Raw genomic sequence first — 19,584 nt, 5'->3', positions numbered from 1 at the left:
GGCAAGAATATCAAGTGAATTAACGGGGAAATGCAAATGAAGGTGACCTAGCCATAACAGATTTAAAACTATATTATATTTAATGGCAACCATCAAAACTATTTGGTACTAGCTAAGAAACAGAGTGGAAGATCAATTGAATAGGCTAGGCACAAAAAACACAGTAGTAAATTAATATAGACTCTCTTGTTTGATAAACCCAAAGACTCTAGCCTCCAGGATAAGAACTCACTATTTGATAAAAATCTTCTGGGAAAACTAGAAAACAAGATGGCAGAAACTGAGCATAGACCAACATCTTACACTGTATACCAAAGTAAAATCAAAATGGGTACATGATTTAGACATAAATGATGATAATTTACTTGTAAGAAATGTGGATAGAGGAAGAATTTATGGCCGATGATGAGATAGAGAACATTATGTAATGCAAAATGGATCATTTTTATTACAATAAATAAAAAAAGTTTGTGCACAAACAAAATCAATGCAGCCAAGATTAGAAGGAAAGCAGAAAATTGGAAAACGATGTTTATAGCCAGTGTCTCTGATAAAGGCCTCATTTCTCAAATATATGGAGAACTGAATCAAATTTATAAGAATACAAGTCATTCCCCAATTGAGAAGGATATGAACAGGCAGTTTTCAGATGATGAAATTAAAACCATCTACAGCTACATGAAAAAATATTCTAAATCACTGCTAAATAGAGAAATGCAAATTAAAACTACTGTGACACACCTATCCAATTGGCTAATATGACAAAAAGGAAAATGATAAATGTTGGAGGACATGTGAGAAGATTGGAACATTGTTGGTAGAATTGTGAATGGATCCAACCATTCTGGAGAGCAATTTGGAACCATGCTCATAAGGATATAAAACCGTGCATACCTTTTGACCCAGTAATACCACTACTAGGTCTGTATCCCAAAGAGATCATAGAAAAGGGAAAAGGACCCAGATGTGCAAAAATATTTATAGCAGCTCTCTTTGTGGTGGCAAAGAACTGAAAATTGAGGGGATGCCCATCAACTGAGAAATGGCTAAACAAGTTGTGGTATATGACTGTAATGTAATACTATTGTGCTGTAAGAAATGATGAGCAGGCAGAGTTCAGAAAAATCTGGAAACACTTACATGAATTGATTATGAGTGAAATGAGCAGAACCAAGAGAACATTGTACAACAACATTGTGTGATGGTGAACTGTGATATATTTAGCTCTTCTCTGCAATACAGTGATGTAAAACAATGACAAAAGAATCATGATGGAAAATGATCTCCATATATAGGAAAAGAACTATGAAGTCTGAATGAAGATTGAAACATACTATTTTCACTTTTGTTGTTGCTAGTTTTTTTTGTTTCTTCTTTCTTGTGTATTTTTCCTTTTGTTATGATTCCTCACTCACCACATGACTAATGTGGAAATATGTTTAATATGATTGTAATGTATAACCTATATCAAATTGCTTACTGACTTCAGGAAAGTAAGGATAAAAATTTGGAACTCAAAATCTTACAAAATTGAATATTGCAAACTATGTTCACATGTAATTACTATTTTAAAACATTTTAAATTGGAAAAGATGACAGATTGTCTATTTCATCAAGATGCCTGGGAGAGAATTGAGGAGTGGAAGAATTGGGTAAAAAGGGTAGGCAGAGGAAGAAGTAGAAAGACAATAGATTATGATTAGATGACAGAATTTTTGAATTCTTGAATATGGAGGTGGTACATCTGTAGAAGATATCAAGATCAAGTGTATGATCATTGTATGTGGCTGAGGTGGGGTGGAGCAGCAAGTCATGGGAAGTAGATAGTCTGAGAACTGAGTGGTTTTTGAGGAAAAGTCAGTATGTATGTTGAAGTCCACAGGTATAAGGGCAGGAATTGAGGAGAGAGTAAACAAATTTTTTTTTTCAGGGCAATGGGGGTTAAGTGACTTGCCCAGGGTCACACAGCTAGTAAGTGTCAAGTGTCTGAGGCTGGATTTGAACTCAGGTACTCCTGAATCCAGGGCCGTTGCTTTATCCACTGTGCCACCTAGCTGCCCCCCAAGAGAGTAAACAAATTTTGAGCCATGTACCAACGTCACTGAGGAAGGAAGGTGTGTGCCCTAGAAGTTTGTACAAGCCAGTCACCAGGATTTTGATTGGGTGGTAGATAAGAATACCATGAACTTCCAAGGAAGTAACAGATTTAGGGAGAGAACCTGGAAGTGGCAATGGGGAGCAAGGGGCATTACAACTCCCCTACATTTGTCTACCTGTGAGCTAAGAGGAATGAGTGAAGGTACAACAACCAATCCTGGAAAAGATGGTCCGGGCAACTGTCTTTTAACTCTTTTTTTCATCAATTACAGAGTTTAAATGAAAAAAATTATCTGGCTGTGGAAAAACTTTTCCTGACCCCAGTACAAATGACAATGATTGGAGAGAAGTCACTGGTGCTACAGATAGGAGACCCAGTTTCCTGTTAAAGTGTCTATGATATTTATGGCCTCATCATACAAGCTGGCATTTTCCAGAGCCAACAAAATAGTTCTCTGTGGCATTGAGCTGAATGAATTTGTGGGATCTAATCAGAGGACCACACACACTCTTTTTATTTTTTTTATCATCCGAGATGCAATATAGAAGGAAATTATGTACATAAGCACCACCAATTGACATAGTACCTGTGGATGGGTACATTTCTAGTACTCCAATCCCCTACTCTTTTAGTTAGACCTGAAGGATAGATCTTGCCCATTGTGTTACCTAAGGATATGTATATCCTATAGCAGGGGGGATTCTTATTCCCTTCCTTACAGAATAATGTTACATTTTTTTTTATTTTAATTTTTTTTGGGGGGGCAATGAGGGTTAAGTGACTTGCCCAGGGTCACACAGCTAGTAAGTGTCAAGTGTCTGGTGTCTGAGGCCGGATTTGAACTCAGGTCCTCCTGAATCCAGGGCCAGTGCTTTATCCACTGCACCACCTAGCTTCCCAGAATAATGTTACATTAAAGAGCTACCACTTCTTTAGGACATTTATATTTTTGAGTTTTTTAAATAGTTGTGAATGCTCATGAGTAGGATGAGCCAATATAATAAAAATGATAATCCTACCTAATTTGATCTATTTATTTAGCACCATACCAATGAAACTATCAAAAAATTATCTTATAGAGCTAGAAAAATAATAACGAAATTCATCTGGAAGAACAAAAGCTCAAGGATATCAAGGGAATCAATGGAAAAAATGCATGAATTAACCCTATAGTAAAGGACTATAGTAATTTAGTATATGAGAAACCCAAAGTGCCAAGTTTTAGAACAAAAATTCATTATTTGACAAAAACTTCTGGGAAAACTGGAAAACAGTATGGCAGAAACTATATATAGACTAACATTTCACACCATATACTAAAATAAGGTCAAAATGGATACATGATTTTCACATAAAGGGTGATACCATAAGTAAATTAAGAGAGCATGGAATAGTTTATCTGTCAGATTTATGGACAAGGGAAGAATTTAGGACCAAAGAATATGTAGAGAGCATTACAAAATGTAAAATAGGTAATTTTGATTACATAAAATTAAAAAGCTTTTGCACAAACAAAACCAATACTATGAAAACTATAAGTAAAGCAGAAAACTGGGAAGTAATTTTTGTAACACCTATCTCTGACAAAGGCCTCATTTATCAAATATATAGAGAACTGAGTCAAATTTATAAAAATACAAGTCATTCCCCAATTGATAAATGGTCAAAGGATATGAACAGGCAGTTTTCAGACAAAGAAATCAAAGTTCTAAATCACTATTGATCAAAGAAATGCAAATTAAAACAATTCTGAGGTACCACCTCACACCTATCAGAGCAGCTAATAGAAGAAAAAAAGGAAAATATTGGATGTTGGAGGGGAAGTGAGAAAACTGGGACAATAGTGCACTGTTGGTGTAGTTGTGAACTGATCCAACCATTCTAGAGAGCAATTTGGAACTATGTCCAAAGGGTTATCAAACTGTGCATATCCTTTGATCCAGCAATACCACTGATAGGTTTATATTCCAAAGGTATCAGCAAAAAAGAGAAAAAGATCTATTTGTACAAAAATATTTAGAGCAGCTCTTTTGTGGTGGCTAAGAATTGGAAATCAAAGGAATGCCCATCAATTGGGGAATGACTAAACAAGCTGTGGTGTATGATTGTAATGGAATATTATTGTTCTATAAGAAATGACAAGCAGGATGGTTTCAGAAAAACCTGGAAAGAATTATATCTACTGATATATAGTACAGTAATCAGAACCAGGAGAATGGTGTTCATAGTAACAGCAATATTGCTTGATGAAGAACTGTGAATGACAACTATTCTCAGCAAAACGATAATCACAAAAGACTAATGATGAAGCATGCTACCCACCTTTAAAGAAAAAAACTGATATTGATTGAATGCAGACTGAAACATGCTATTTTTTCACTTTCATTTTTTTCTTTTATTTGTAAAACCTTACAATCTGTTGCTTATAAGAAACACATTAAAAAAACAGATATACACAAAATAAAACTGAGGGAATGAAAAACAATTTACTATACATCAAGTGAATCTCACAAAATAGGAAAATAAGAGATAAACATTAAAACTACATCATGGTGAAAGGAACCCTGGATTCAGGAGGACCTGAGTAGTTCAAAGCCGGCCTCAGACACTTAACACTTACTAGTTGTGTGACCCTGGGCAAGTTACTTAACCCCCATTGCCTCTCAATAAATAAATAAATAAGAACAATTAGTACCAATACTTCACAAAGTATTCTCAAAAACTGGGAAAGCAGGCTCCCTATCAGAATCTTTTTATGAGCACATATAGTTGTAATACCTAAACCAGAGAAGCATAAAACACAGAAAGAACACTATAAACCAACATTATTAATGATTGACTCAAATATTTTAGATTTCATACTCAGTATTCTGGTACATTTTCTGCATCTTTGTGTTGTAGTTGTGTGGAAGAGCTTGACTATACTTCTTGCTACCCTACTGATGGGGGTGGGCAGTGATGGAGATGTGACCCTGTGTTTTGAGATGAGACCCTGTGCTTTTCACCAGTTAGCAAATATTGCAAAAGTATGTACCAATCCTGTGCTTTTTACCCAGTAGATACACACAACTCTGTGTTCTCTGTAACCTTCACCCAGCTAATAAGATACATATCTATGCCCTCCAGCCAGCTGATAAGAGCTTGCCCACTATTCCGAGGTCTGTTCCAAGAATGGGAGGAGGAAATTCCCCTAGAACCTTAATAAATCTAGCAACTTTGATCCCTGCTATGGTCATTCCATTGTCCTGGCCACACACTCTGTATCTTCCTTGAATAAATACCTTCATTCCTTCAGATGAACAGAGTCTGGGCTTCCAATTCTTTGGGTGAGGAACCTACACAGACCTATGCTCTCCCACAACACTACCATCTTAGCTGGTCTCTGATTCCTATTACCATAGCACAAGAAGATTTAGATCCATGTCCACAAGGCACCTTAGGCGTATGACAGTGAAAATTATTACCATAGATAAAAGTTTGGTGTCAGCATATTATCAATGTATTAATTTCTACTGTTAAGGGACTGGTCAAATGTCTCCTTAACTTCCTGCAGTCAGCAAGGCAATCATGTGGCCCCAAGAATACATGTGGTCCCACAGAGAGACAGCATGTGGTCTCAAGGAGACCAGAGAGAGAGAGAGAGAGAGAGAGAGAGAGAGAGAGAGAGAGAGAGAGAGAGAGAGAGAGAGAGAGAGAGCATATGGCTACCTGTCCAGGTTTTTTATCCTTTTTGATAAGAGATGGGACATTATATATCAATCAAATCTAGTTGAGTCATTATACATCAAACAAATCTAATTGGTTAGCATTATCTAAATCTAATTGGTTGATATGACTTGAAGGTGGGAAATATTAAAATGAAATCCAAGGATGACATCAGAGAGGAATGCAAAACCCCAGCTCAAACTGGTCAGAGCAAAAATCCTTCATCTAGGTGTGGTTTAATCTCATCAGTAAGTCCTGGGCTATCTAGACAAAAGGATGCTCCACCCAAGGCTCTATTTGTGATCTTAGGGTAGAGTGAGTTTGACCTAGACAAGATTTGATGAAATGTCTCAAAGACAACTTTTTGGAGGTGGGGGAGGGGAGGAAGAAAAAACTAAGAGAGAGAGATCTCTGGGTCCCCTAAGATATTTATTATTAATAATTATTTCTCATAGGTGATTTTTGCTGAGTGAGGTCACCCTGTTTTCTAGTGGCTAGAATGCTGCTTATCCTTAGGATTAGATGTACTGACAACCATAAATGAATATTACTGAAGTGCCTTAGGAAGTTGATATGTCTGACCTCCATTTCAGAGAAGCCCTAACAACTATGCCATTGGTCTGAAGCAGGGGCTGGGATATGAGAGTGATCCAGTACAACCCATCCCCACAAGATTCCATAAGGCAGAGTTCATGGACTCCTTTTGCAACAGAATTCCCTTATCTTCTCTGGCCTGGTATGTTCATTCCCATGGCCTGGTTGGGCACAGAGTCCATTGATGAAGGATTAAATTACTGAGAAACTAAATACTTTGATATAGGAGGTGTCCTGACATGGGGGAACAGTGAAATGTATCCATAAGCCTTAGAGTTGATGTAAGCAGAATACCTATTCTTTTTATAAATGGTGATTTTGTGGACACAGAAAATGTCTCTCCCCATCCCCAAATCTACCACTAACCTGTAAACTCCAAACATTCACAATGATGTGGGGTGACATCACAAAACTGGATCTGAAAATATCCCTCTATCAAAGAATTACGTGCACACATGATCCAATCAAATTTTAAGTAAGTTTTTGTTATTTGGCACAAGGGGATATGGCCAGAAGTCTAAACTTCAACTCCTGGGGAGGAGCAAGTTTATGGCATGTTCCTCAATCAGACAGAGTAAAGACAATATTTTTATACAGGGATTGGGGGAGACTTGAAACTGAAAACTTACAGCTGTTGGGGAGTGGGGGTGCTTGAAACAGTTGGGGGCCACGAGGTTATTATCAGTACTTGGTCCTAGTCATGTAGCAAGAACATCTGGGTTCCAACTAGACTCCTATTATAAATTTCAAGGCACCCAACTTTCTGGGTACACATGACAAGTTTGTTAATTAACTGCTTTGCTCTTCCAAGGAAAGAGTACCCTCTAACTAACCCCAGCAAGCTGATCAACCACATTATTTTTCATGGTCAGAGTGTCCTCCTCATAGTCAGAGTATTCCCAACTGGACACAGGCCTACTAGGCTGCCACTACATAGGGGAAAGGCCTCTGGTTTGGGATGTGGAGGCATCAGGAACGGCTCCCTGCTCAGAACCTCTTATGCCTCTTCTTTCCATCTATGTCTGGGCTAAATCAGCACCTACCACATTTTGCAGCACTGGGGAAGGGGTGTGATAGGCAGCCTGGGCAGAACTTCTACAAATTTGGAGGTTATGGCTGACCCCAGGCAGAAGGCAGCACACTTTCAGTACCACTTTCCTCGTCCACCTTCCTTCTAACATAACTGGGCACAATCCAGGTCTGCCACTTCTTGAAAGTAGTGGGGGGGGGGGGCAGCTAGGTGGTGCAGTGGATAAAGCACTGGCCCTGGAGTCAGGAGGACCTGAGTTCAAATCCGGCCTCAGACACTTAACACTTACTAGCTGTGTGACCCTGGGCAAGTCACTTAACCCCAATTGCCTCACTTAAATAAATAAATAAAGAAATAAAGAAAGAAATAAATAAATAATTAATTAATTAAAAAAAAAGAAAGTAGGGGGAAGGAAGAAGTCATGATGGCAATGGGCATGAAGGCATGGGGGGGGATTCCAATATTGGCTTCAGGAAGAAACTCAGAGGTCATTTTGTGAATCCCTCCTGGGAATGTGGAGGCAAGTGAAGTGGAATGCTGAGGGAATCTATTAAGGATTATTGTGCTCCTCTTGTCATCTGGATTTTACCTTGCTGGGATTCACTTTTTATTCAAGAGGGTGGGGGAGGAGGGCAATACTGGCAAAGTTTCTGCAACTGGAAAAGATTCAATATAGCCCTAGGTAAGATCCCTGCCATTCAGACTGAGTCCCTGCTGAGGAAGTATTCAGTGGCCATAAAGGCAACATCAGCTGATCCCAATCATCAGTTGCCATGGTGACTGGTCTGTTCCCAAGGAAACCTCAAATCCTGAGTTGCTGGCTCTCATGCTAAATAGCTCCTTCTCAGGACCCTGTTTTAACCTCTCAAACAAGAGAAGAAGTGGGCAGCTTCATTATTTTGTTCTGAACTGTCTCTAGGTGCTGCAAAAAAAAAAAAGGAGAGATGCAAACATGTACATATACACACATACCTATTCAAAGTAAAATGGAGCTAGAGATTAATAGGAAAGTTAGCAGCACAGGATACACAAGAAGTGATGTAAATTATCTATGGCTATAAGACTTGAGATATGAGAAAGAACAAACAAGCCATTCTTCATATCACTAAAAACACCATGAGCACCTACTAGCCAGATGCTAATGAGTCTGTTCTTTGCACAAATACTTGGCCGAATTATATTTTCAAGTTAATCTCAGAAGATTGAGGTATCCTATGCAGAATGCCAAAAGAGCTAAAAGGATTACAAAGCACCTTTCATATGCCTCAAATGCTTGCTGTGTCCTTGACCCCTGGAATTCCCCCCTCCCCCTCCCCTTGGGAATGGGACCCACTGACTCATTCCTTTCTAAGCCAACCTTTCCCTCCAAATTCTTTACCTGCCTTTGTTTAAACTATATATAAAGCCCTGTAATCTGTTACCTAGTGTCCTATTCTGCAATAGTCTGGCAAGTACCCATGATCACATCAGATGTTCTTCCCTGCTTAATAAAACCTTTCTTTAATTTTTTCACAGGCATCGTCTTTCTGTGGTTTCCTCCCCTTTTAGGAAGAAAGGGATTTAAATCTCCAGAACTGTCCTTTGCATTCTCATGTCTTCCCCTTTGAGGAAAGAGAGATCTAAATTACATAAAGAGCGTGTTTGCCTTGGTTTATACATACTTCTCTGCCGCTTTAGTACTAGCTATAGGAAATCATCTCAAAGAAAGCTGAGTTCCCTTTTCCCATGGGTGGGAGGGATTTTATATATATATTCTGTAATTTAACACAATTTCTAATGGTTAAAACTACCTATCTAACTTTGTTGTCCACTGTATGTCCTCTCAAGTCTGGCATTTTTGTTTATTGTTTTTGTTTTGGGGTTTTTTGTTTGTTTGTTTTTTGCGGGGCAATGAGGGTTAAGTGACTTGCCCAGCTAATAAGTATCAAGTATCTGAGTCTGGATTTGAACTCAGGTCCTCCTGAATCCAGGGCTGGTGCTCTATCCACTGAGCCACCTAGCTGCCCCTAGCATATTTGTTTTAATGCTTTTCTTCACCCATGACATTTCATTTCTGATCTCTAAGCCTTTGCATCAGCTGTTTCTCTCTTTTAGAATAGAATCCATCATTATCTCTGCCACTTAGAATACTTGGTTTCTTTCAAAGCTCAGGTAACATGATTCCTTTTCCTACTTGAAGCCTTTCCTGAGCACTGATCTCCAGATATCAGAGACAACTTCCTCTTATCCTTCAAAGAATTAACTTGCATTTTGTCTGTGTTTTGTGGACAATTATGTATGTACATGTTGGCTACATCAGTAAGATTTTAATCTTCCCCAAGGCAGAGGTTGTTGTTTTTGTTGTGTTTATATCCCCAGTACTTATACTTGCTAACCACTTCATTGCTAATGAGGAAAATAGTACAATCTTTCCTGACATCTTCTGTTTGAAGGGGATATTGCAGCATTCTGAAAGGTTAAGCTGGAAAATGTTTATCTTTCCCACTGTCCTCACTCTCCCTCAAATCCAATATCAAATCAGTTGTCAACTAATAACTATCTGAACAATATATCAAACAATCACCTTTTGGTCTCCATTACATATCCTCATCACTTCTCCCCTTTTCTATTACAATAGTCTCCCAACTGGTCTCCCTGCCTCAAGTCATTCCCCTCTCCATTCTGTCTTCCACTCAGATGCATGGCTCTGATTATGCCAATCCCATGTTCAATAAACTTCAGTAGCTCACTGGTTCATTTGGGATCGAATCCAAGCAACTCTGTTATTAAATATCATTTGTAAACAGGCTAAAACCTACTTATTTAACCATAATATATTATTCTACTTTTTATAGTAGAAGCTTCAGGCATGTTTGCCTTATTGCTGTTTTTCATCCATGACATTTTATTTCCCATTTATCCCTTTACAAAGGATGTAGTTCACACTTGGAATGCAATCCATCCTCAGCTCTGCCTCTTAAAATGTCTACTTTCTCCCAAAGCTCGGTTAACCTTACTCCTCTTTTTTTTCTATCAGGAGTACTGCCCTCCCCCACACCAGATGTTAGAGAAAACATCCTTCCATTCTCCAAACAATTGACTTGCATATTGTTTCTATATAGGTACATGCTGTTTGTAAACAATAGGATTTAAGCTCCTGGAAAACAGAGGTTGTTTGCACATTGTAGTTGTTCATATCCCCGGCACCTAGCCTCAGGCCTTGCACATAGTAGATGCTTAATACTTGTTGAACATTTTAATCACCATTGAAGAAAATAAGTCTTTCACTGACATCTGGTGTCCAAAAATAATATTGCAGCACACAGCAAAGTTAAAAGACAGAAAATCATATCTTCAACTATATAATGAGATAATAGTAACAACTACCTCAAGGTTTTGTGAATGAAATGGAGCGATGTTTGTCAAGTGCTTATGATTCATGGTACATACCAGGTAGTTATTTTTTTCCTCCCTTCAATTCTACCTCCCTGTTCTAGAGATTTAAAATTATGCCCCAATTGATATCGTTTCCCTTTCCACCTTCTTCCTATCTTTCCTATTATTGAAGAGGGTACCACTATCCTCGAAGTCACCCAGGCTGGAAACCTAGGTGCCATCCTCCACTCCTCATTTTCTCTCAGCACCTCCTCTTTAAATTTAAGCTGTTGCCAACAAAGCCTGTCAATTGTACCTTTGAAACATCTGTCATAGATGTCCTTTTCTCTCTTCTGACAGTATTGCCAAGCTGTAGCAGATCCTCATTGCTCATAGCCTGACTATTGAAGTAGATTGTCAGTTTCTTTGCATCAAGGCTTCCTGCTTGAGTCTTCCTTCCACTCAGCTGCAGGTCTGACCACATACCCATCTTCCGTACGTACATACATACATACATACACACACAAATTCAATGACTCCTTAACACTTCCAAGATCAAATAAAAAATCCTTTGGTATTCAAAGACTGCCACAACAAAACAAATATTGCAATAAAGTCATATATGTTTTTTGGTTTTCCAGGGCATATAAAAGTTATGTTGAAACTACATTGTAGGGGCAGCTAGGTGGCACAGTGGATAGAGCACCAGCCCTGAAGTCAGGAGGACCTGAGTTCAAATTTGGTCTCAGACACTTAACACTTACTAGCTGTGTGACCCTAGTGTAACGATTGGAATGACACCACCTGGGTGAGGTGAAGGTCTTTGAGGGCAAGACCATGTGTCTTTTCTTTGGCATCAGGAAGTGATGTTTGCTTGTGGGAGGAAGAAGGGGGAGCCTGGTGCTCTGACTCTGGGTCTTTCCTGTGGACTCTGGTGGAGAGCGGAGCTAGAAATGCACTCTCCCTTCAATAGATAGATGAATATAGACCTTTCTCTCTCTCTTTACCAAATTCTTATTTTCCTTAATAAATGCTTAAAAGCCTAACTCTTGCTAAAGCTTATAATTTATTGGTGACCACTCATTAGATATTTTAGACAGACTAGCTAGAATTTTAGCCTTAACACTTAACCCCAATTGCCTCACCAAAAATCAAAACAAAACCAAAAAAAAAAAAAACAAAAAAGAAACTATATTGTAATCTATTAAGTAAATAAAACAATGTATATACCTTAATTAAAATTATTTTTTTACTAAAAAATGCTAGCTATTATCTGAGAGTCATGATCTTTTTGCTGGTGTTGGTTCTGTGGTTCTTGCCTCTATATTGATGGCTGCTGAGTGGTCAGCATGGTGCCCTAGCTTTCACCCCATCTCACTAAGCTTAATTATTTGTAGATTTTTATTTAAAGAGAAAGATGTGAGACTCTTCCTTTCACTTGAAAAATTAGAGGCCTAATTTCAATATTATTGTGTCTCAAGGAATAGGGAAGACCAAGGAGAAGGAAAGACATGGGAAATGGTGGAACAGTCAGAACACATAAATCAGCATTCACTGATTAAATCCACTGTCTTACAAGAGTACAGTTTATGGTACCCCAAATCAATTACAATAGTAACATCAAAGAACACAGATCACCATAACAGATGAATAATGAAAAAGTTTGAAATACTGTGAGAATTACCAAAATGTGACACAGGGAAACTATTAAGCACATACTGTTGGACAAATAGTGCCAATAGATGTGCTTGATACAAGGTTGCCACAGACCTTCTATTTGTTTTTTTGTTTTGTTTTGTTTTTTGTTGTTTTTTGTGGGGCAATAGGGGTTCAGTGACTTGCTCAGGGTCACACAGCTAGCAACTGTCAAGTGTCTGGGGCCAGATTTGAACTCAAGTACTCCTGAATCCAGGGCCAGTGCTTTATCCACTTCGCCACCTAGCTGACCCCTAGACCTTCTATTTGTTTTAAAAAAACAACAACAAATAACCCTCCCCCACCCAAATCATAACATCTCCAAAATACAACAAAGTGAAGTAATAGCAAGTGAAGCAATAAAACAAGGTATGCCTGTAACCTGCAGGTCTATAGACCTGTGTATCACATGTGAAGAAAGAGAAGATCAATTTGTTTGGACCAGAAAGTACATAAAATAGAATCATACATAAGACTAGGAAGGTGGATCATAGCCAGGTTATGAAACTCCCAGGTCAAGGAGAAAATATTACAAGCAGCCAGAAAAAAATTAAATATCATGAAGCCACAGTCAGGGTGACACAAGATTTTACAGCTTCTACATTAAAGGATCAGAGGGCTTGGGATATGATATTTTATAGGGCAAAGGAGCTAGGGTTACAACCAAGAATCACTTACCTAGCAAAACCGAGTATAATCCTTTAGGTGAAAAAATGGTTATTAAAGAAACAGAGGGCTTTCAAGCATTCCTGATGAAAAGACTAGAGTTAAATAGAAAATTTGACTTTCAAATACAAGACTCAAGAGAAACATAATAAGGTAAATAGGAAAGAGAAATCATACGGTATTTAATAAGGCTAAACTGTTTACATTCCTACACAAAAAGTGATACTTGTATCTCCTAAGAACTTTGTCATTATTAGGGCAGTTAAAAGGAGTATACATAGACTGAGGGCATAGATGTGAGTTAACTCTGATGGGATGATATCTAAAAAAATAAAACCAAGGAATAAGAAAGAGGGATACACTGGGAGAAAGGGAAGGGATAGAATGGGATAAATTATCTCACATAAAAAAGAATGGAAGGGAAAATGGGAAGGGTAGCAGGCAATTTTTGAACCTAACTCTCACCAGAAGTGGCTCAAAGAGTGGATAACACACACATTCAGTTAGGTATAGAAATCTATCTTGCCCTACAGGGAAGTGGGAGGGAAAAGGGATAAGATAAGGGGGGTGGGAACTGAAAGAAGGGTAGGTGAATAGGGGGAGGTGGTTGTCAGAAGGAAAGCATTTTTGAGGGGGGACAGGGTGAAAGAAGAGATAGAAGAATAAACAGGGAGGAAACAGGATGGAGGAAAATACACAGCAATCCTAAGTATGAAAAAATTTTAAGGCAAGCTTCTCTGATAAAGACCTCATTTCTCAAATGTATAGAGAACTGTCAAATTTATAAGAATACTAGTCATTCCCCAACTGATAAAAGGTCAAAGGATCTGACCAGTTTTCAGATGAATAAATCAAAACTACCTGTACTCATATTAAATGCTCTAAATCACTATTGATTAGAGAAATGCAAATTAAAACAACTATGAGGTACCACTTCATTCCTATCAGATTGGCTAATATGGCAGAAAAGGAAAATGACAAATGTTGGAGGGGATACACAGAAATTGGAACACTAAAGCACTGTTGGGTAGAGTTGTGAACTGATCCAATGAATGATCCAAGAAAGCCATTTGGAACTATGCCCAAAGGGTATAAAGTCATGTATACCCTTTGACCCAGCTATACTGCAAATAGGTCTATATCCCAAAGAGATTTTTTAAAAATAAGGGAAAAAATGTAACAGCTCACCATGCAACTCACATCCTGTCTATGTATACTCCTTTTAACTACCTTAATAAAGACAAAACTCCTACAAGTTACCAAAAAAAGGGAAAAATAAGAAAAGAATATGCATAGCAATTCTCATCATGGTGGCAAAGAATTGGAAATTGAGGAGATGCCCATCAGTTGAGGAATGGCTGAAGAAGTTATAGAATATGATTTTGATGGAATACTACTGTGCTACGAAGAATGATGAGCAGGATGCTTTCAGAAAAACCTGGAAAGACTTACACAAACTGATGCAAAGTGAAGTGAGCAGAACCAGGAGAACATTGTACACAGTGACAGCAAAATTGTACAAATATCAACTGTGAATGACTTAGCTATTCTCAGTAACACAGTCATTCGAGCCAATTCCAAAGGACTTCTTATGAAAAATAATATCCACCTCCAGAGAAAGAGCAAATGGAGACTGAATGAATGCATCCCTTTTTAAACTTTCTCTTTCTTTTTTGTCTGTATTTTCTTTTATAACATGACAAATATGGAAATGTTTTGCATGACTTCACATGTATAATATATACCAAATTTCTTGCCTTCTCAATAAGATGGCAGAGGAGAGAAGGAGGGAGAGAATTTAACACAGTGGATAGAGCACTGGCCCTGGATTCAGGAGGACCTGAGTTCAAATGCGACCTCAGACACTTAACACTTACCAGCTGTGTGACCCTGGGCAAGTCACTTAACCCCAAGTGCCTCACACCAAAAAAAAAAAAAAAAAAAAGAATGTTAAAATTGTTTTTACATGTAATTGGGGAAAATAATACATTTTTGAAAAAGAAATAATAAGTCTGCCCAGGGATCTTGGAGTCTAATACAGGGGGAAAACACACAAAAGGAAACAGAAAGAGGGGTGTGGGGCAAATGACTCAGGGGCATGGAAGCAAAGCCAGAGAACTGTCCCAGCCAGTTGGGAAATTGTACAGCCAGAGTACAGCCAGGTGGGAAATTAGGTGATGTCTCTCTTGGGCCTCCTTCCTTTAAATGGAGATTTTGGAATTCATGGTTCTGCACTTCAATCAGAGGCAGAGAGGTTAGTGATAAGGTGTGAGTACCAATAGTATCACTGGAGAGATGCTGGCTGGTTGGCTGGATGGATGGATAGGCAGGTAGGGAGAAAGAGAGATAGAGACAGAGAAAGACTAAACTTATAATTAATTCTTACTAAGTACCAAGCACTAGCAGAGAGGGGTCACTTTAATGGGAGTTACAAGAGGTGGAAAGGATAATGGTTTAGAACTGCTAGCTCCCACCCCACTGAAAATAACAAAAAGGTGCATTAAATATTTGGAGATTGACATCAAACATGATAGCTGTACAGATTCATTTAAAAAGGTGCCCATAAATAACAACTTTCTAGTTGGAAGGTTATTAAGTGAACATGGCTGGATTATGCCAAAATAAAAAAGGAGTAAATTCCCAGAGTGAATTTACTATTTGAATTGTATAGCAATGATGCTATGCAATGGTTTATAGAACTCATTTGGGAAAAAAGACCTGGAATATCAAAGGAAATTTAAAAAGTTAAGAATGGAGTTAGTTAGAATTCAAACTTTATTATATTATCAAAATATTTGGTATTGGTTTAAAAAATAGAGGAGCAAGGGGCAGCTAGGTGGCACAGTGGATAAAACACTGGCTCTGGATTCAGGAGGATATGAGTTCAAATCTGACCTCAGACACTTAACACTTACTAGCTTTGTGACCCTGGGCATGTCACTTAACCCTAATTGCCCCTCAGAAAAAAATTAAAAACAGATAAAAAATAGAGGAGCAAATCAATGAAACAGACTGGGCAAGGAAGAAGTGGAAAAAATAGGACTTCATAATGCATGTTTTATAAACCCAAAAATATAAATTACTTAAGAATGAAATTCTTATTTGATAATTGCTGCTGGAATAATTTAGAAAACAGTCAGATTAGGGTTATATTTATAAAATATTCCACAATAAATTCTAATTGGACATATCTTAATATTATAGATCATATCATTAAAAAATTAGAAGAAAACATTCTTCTTGTATAACATGCATTGTGTTATGCAGAAATAATGCAGAAATATGCTTAATGTTATATATCAGATTACCTGCTGTCTAGGGGACGGGGGCAAGGAGGGGAGGGAAGGAGAAAAAAATTTGAAATTGGAAATCTTATCTAAACAAAGGTTGAAAACTTAAATAAATAAGTTAATTGATTAATTAATTAATTTTTTAAAAATAGAAGAAAAAAGAACAGTTCTGGGTAGGAGATATATTTCTACAATAGTGTAAATATGCCAGGACACTGTTTCTCCTGTTGTAGAATTAATAGCTTAACCAGATCCTTTAAAGACATGGATTATCTGTACAGCCCAAAAACTACTGGGATGCAAGGACAACTTGTCCTCACCCCTAAGTAAATGGAAATACTTGGTGGGGAAACCATCCTTTCTGCAGTTAGTCCTGTTAGCATCTCTGTTTTACATTAATAACCTTAATTTACAACCAGTGCCAATCCTGTGTGGAATATATGAGGATTTCTTACCCTGGCCTGCTACCTCTAGGCTTAGTTTTATTCCTCAGTCCTTCACTGGATCCATCACTCATCCCTGAATAGCAAGAACCACAGCTTCCAGTGGGAACATGATGCTTTTCCCTAGACAAGGTTTTAGCCCTACATGGTATGTTTATGGCTAGATTCTCTCCCCATTTTCCACAGACCTCTCTGCCTCCCCATGCTGAACTGGACTGGAAAAATGATTCACTCTAGTTTTTTTCTCCTTTTGACACTTGTGATGTTTAAAATCTAGCCTAGAGTTCCAGCCTGGTTGGGTTCTTCCTGAAGTCCTCTTCCACAAGCCTGCTTTAATCAGGAACTCTTTAGCAAACTGATTGTGGAAGCTTTTTATAGATCTGGAACAGAGGCAGTCCTTACACACTGCTTCAAGGTGATTGGTTGGTGTCATCCAAATCCATTGACTTTGAAGGTATTCTCAAGTTGAGTTCACAGTCTAGTTTCTGAGAACAATACCTTCTTAAGGGATAGCCAGGTGTGATTACAATCCAATTAACTTGAAGTAGGCTTAATCAGCAGTCAATCACTCTCACTTGATTCAATCATTATAGATTAATCTCCAGGTGGGTCTTTGAGTATCTGCTAAATCCCATTACTTCATCACACACTGAAGAATGTAAATTAGTCTCAAGCCCCAAAAGTCCACTTAGAAAAGCTCAGAAATGATTATAAAAAATCAGAGTGGTAGAAGAAAAATTGGAGAAAGAAATGAGTTATGCTTGCATAATCAAGAAAAATGAGTCAACAACTTGGAAAAAGAAAATACTTCCCTGATATCCAAGAAGGTTAAAATAGTAATTGAAACAAACAGAAAAAATGATGAGCAGGATACTATCAGAAAAACCCGGAAAGACCTACATGAATTGATGCTTTTTTCCACCTGTTTACCTTTTTAAACTTCTCTTGAGTCTTGTATGTTAAGATCAAATTTTCTATTCAGCTCTGGTCTTTTCATCAGGAAACCTTGAAAGTCCCCTATTTCTTTCAATGTCCATCTTTTCCCCTGAAAAAGAACGCTCAGTTTTTCTGGGTAATAGATTCTTGGCTGCAATCCAAGCTCCTTTGCCTTCTGGAATATCATATTACATGCCTTGTGATACTTTAATGTTGAGGCTTCAAAAAAATGCACAGGAAGGTAGGCTAGCTGTACCAAACCTGAAGCTTTATTATAAAGTGGCAGGATCAATGGAATAGGTTAGGCACAGGAGACACAGCAGTAAATCACTTTAGTAATGTACTGTTTGATAAACCCAAAGGGATAGGAACTCAGTATTTGACAAAAACTCCTGGAAAAACTGGAAGATGGTATGGCAGAAACTAGGCATAGACCAACATCTTACACCTTATACTAAAATAAGGTCAAAATGGGTATATGATTTAGACATAAAAGGTGATACCATAGGTAAATTAGGAGAAGAAGGAGTGGTTTACATCTCAGATCTTTGGAAAGGAGAACAGTTTATGACCAAACAAGAGATAGAGAATATTATGAAATGCAAAATGGATGATTTTGACTTGTAAAGAATTAATTATGATTTGGGGTTTTCATAATCCTATCTTTGCTTTATTATAGTCAGACTAAAAAAGAATGTGGGCTTGAAAAGCTTCTAAGAGAAGCCTGGGTGTATACTTTGAGAGATAATTGAACAAAGAGGAATTCTGACCGCAGGGAACTAACTGATAGCTCCTCTAATAGATTTCCCATGCCCATGTGGGTCTGGCTAGATTATAATGGGGACAGCCCATGTGGGTGTGCTGAGCCAATTGGAGACTCAGCATGGCTAGGAACCACCCTTCCCCTTCCTGTGGAAAAGTCAGTTAGTTTCAATTAGAGGGGTTAGAGATTTAGTGAAAAGGCAGTTAGTTAGAGAAGGTTGTGAGGAAAATGGGGAAGGATGGTAGACATTTTAGAGGAGCTGCTGGTGTTTGACCTTCAGACAAAAACAGGAGAGACTACACAGCTGATTGCCCTTAAAGCTGAAGATTTCAGGTGTGGTGAGTTTGTTTTGTTTTTGAGGCAAAGCTATCTCTTTGGAGCTAGCTGGGCAGGAGGCAGGTTCAGGGTGCCTGGGGCCTTTCTACCCCAGAGATTTATACATTGTTTCTAGTTCTATTAATCTCACTTGTCTGATTCAGACAGTGTTTTAAACTTGTTCCTATTAATAAACCTGTTTTGTTTTTGAAAGAGGCTGTTTCTTTTCTTACCAAATATTAAGGCGAGCTGCCCAATTAACTCTTTCCATACTAAATTTGGCTCTTACAGACTACATTAAATTTAAAAGGTTTTGTACAAACAGAAACAATGCATCCAAAATTAGAAGGGAGACAGAAAGCTGGGAAACAATTTTTACAGCCAGTACTTCTGATAAAGGCCTCATTTCTCAAATATATCAGGAAATAAATCAAATTTATAAGAATCCAAGTCATTCCCCAATTGAGAAATGGTCAAAGGATATGAACGAGCAGTTTTCTGATGAAGAAATCAAAGCTATCTATTGCCATATGATAGAATGCTCTAAATCACTATTGATTAGAGAATTGCAAATTAAAACAACTCTGAGGTACCACCTGACACCTATCAGATTGGCTAAGATGACAAAAAAGGAAAATAATAAATGTTGGAGAAGCTGTGGAAAAATTGGAACACTGATGCATTGTTGGTGGAGC

This window comes from Dromiciops gliroides, chromosome X (genome assembly GCF_019393635.1).
Source record: "Dromiciops gliroides isolate mDroGli1 chromosome X, mDroGli1.pri, whole genome shotgun sequence".
Lineage (NCBI taxonomy): Eukaryota > Metazoa > Chordata > Mammalia > Microbiotheria > Microbiotheriidae > Dromiciops > Dromiciops gliroides.
Note: the sequence above shows the minus strand (reverse complement) of the source record.